At 36.3% G+C, this 2,209-nt stretch overlaps 1 pseudogene; it reads left to right on the plus strand.

The window, feature by feature from the left end:
* Positions 1 to 259: 259 nt before the first annotated feature.
* On the plus strand, positions 260 to 1,728 carry LOC125224228 (annotated as a pseudogene).
* Positions 1,729 to 2,209: the final 481 nt, after the last annotated feature.

Genomic DNA, 2,209 nt, shown 5'->3' on the forward strand with positions numbered 1-2,209 from the left:
GTGGAAAATCCTAAACACAATATTGTTTTTATGACCAAATTTTGTAATATTAGCCCAATTAACCATTTGAGCATATTTGTTTTGGAGAAAGGGTACTAAAATTATTGTGTGAGGTGGGCATCGACACATGACTTGACTCACATTTATTATTACACGTATATATCGATCACATGGAAGACTATTCAACGTTGACGACGTCAACGACGCTGTTCCTATATATATCCACACAAACAATTCATAACAAAACCAGAAGAATTAAGTCATTAACAAACTTAAAATGGGCAGTTTAACGCTGATCACTATGCTCTTAATCCTTTCGGTGATCGGAGGGGGCTCCGCGGTGGAATACAGTGTGACGAACACCGCGGAGAACACTCCCGGCGGCACCAAGTTCAACAACGTCATCGGCGCGGAATACAGCCAGCAAACACTCGCTGCCGCCACCGATTTCATATGGGGTATCTTCCAGCAGCAGACTAACCCTGCCGACCGGCAATCCTTAGACAGAGTTAGCTTGTTCATCGATGTCTTTGATGAAGTCAAGCTCAAGGATGTCCCTGCTTATGCTTCCAATAACGAAATCCATGTTAGTGCCAGGTACGTCCATGCTCTCTCTGTTCATGTGTAGCTAATCTGACAAATCTTGTACGGTTCGTTCGGTACATGGAATTGGAATTAGGATTCTACGGAAAATCAAAATCCTTTGTTCGGTAAAAAATAATCAATAAGAAGTGTGTGTGTGCACGTGTGTTTATGTTAGTGTGTATAATGTGTGTAGTATGTGAAGTTACCCAATTTTATGGAGTTCTATCTATTTGGAATTAAGTATCTATTTTTTTTATATGGAATTCAAATTATGGAATTGAGACGAATTCAATTTCAAATCTAAGTATTTTATGGTATAAATATTGGTTTGAAATTGAAGGCTTCAATTTCAATTCCGCATGCTCAATTCCATCATACCGAACAAAGCCTCAAGGGATTGCACAATATTCTTGAATTTATATGATCATATATAATTATTCGACACATGTTATCAAAAGTAATCACTCCTAAAAAATTATAAATATACCACTGAATATGAACGCAAGCTGATCATACCACATAGTACATATTTTAGTGGAATTAGTGTAATTCAACGTTTTAAAAATCGGACCGGAAAACAAACTGACGAAGCTATCAATTCAGGCATATCAATGATTTTTTGGGCGATGTGAAAGTGGAGTTCACGGGTATCCTGTACCACGAGATGACACACGTGTGGCAGTGGGAATGGGAATGGGAATGGGAACAGGAACACGGATGAGCAATTATTAAAACTGAATGAAGGGATAGCAGATTTCGTGAGGCTCAAGGCAGGATATCCAGCACCAGGCTGGAGGGGGCCGGGAGAAGGCGACCGGTGGGATGAGGGCTACAGCGTCGCGGCAAGGTTCCTAGAGTATTGCGACGGGCTGAAGAGCGGGTTTGAGGCGGAGCTGAACAAGAAGTTGAGAGATAGTTACAGCCCAAATTTCTTTCAGGAGTTGCTTGGAAAGAAGGTCGACACTCTCTGGGCAGAATACAAAGCTACATATGCCAATTAATTATACCATATGCATATTTAATAGTATGTCAAATAAGCTAGGGTCCTCTTTTGTGCCTTTTATGTTGGAGTATGAGTATTACATTTCATGATGTGTACGTGCAAGTTACAAATTTAATATAACTATATAAGTATTAGTTTTATGGGGAGCGATCAATTGCTAACTAATTAGCAATCTCAATCTAAGACTAAATCTTAACCATTAGATTAGATAATCTAGTGGTTGAAATAATGCCACATGATTATATTTTTAATCAAGAAAATTAATAAATAAAATTAGAGGGTATTAATGTCAATTCTCTCTCATTAAAATCATCTTAAAACTTTAAATTTACGTAACTCTTTCGATTTAAATTATTTTTTCGCAAAAAATATATCAAATTAAAGATAATTTTATAATGATTCCTACGAGATCTCAATTGCATATGTTCCGACGACGTTCGGATGATGAAATTTGATATTTTTTATTTTAGTTTTTGTAAATGTTGATAACCAGATTTTTATCAAGAAATATATCAAAAAAATCTCAATAAAACCATGTAAAAATCTCAATAAATATGTGTTGATATTCTTATGTCATATTGTTGATATTTGTAATACACTATGTTGATATAAAAACATTCA

This window comes from Salvia hispanica, chromosome 4 (assembly GCF_023119035.1).
Source record: "Salvia hispanica cultivar TCC Black 2014 chromosome 4, UniMelb_Shisp_WGS_1.0, whole genome shotgun sequence".
NCBI classification, from domain to species: Eukaryota; Viridiplantae; Streptophyta; class Magnoliopsida; order Lamiales; family Lamiaceae; genus Salvia; species Salvia hispanica.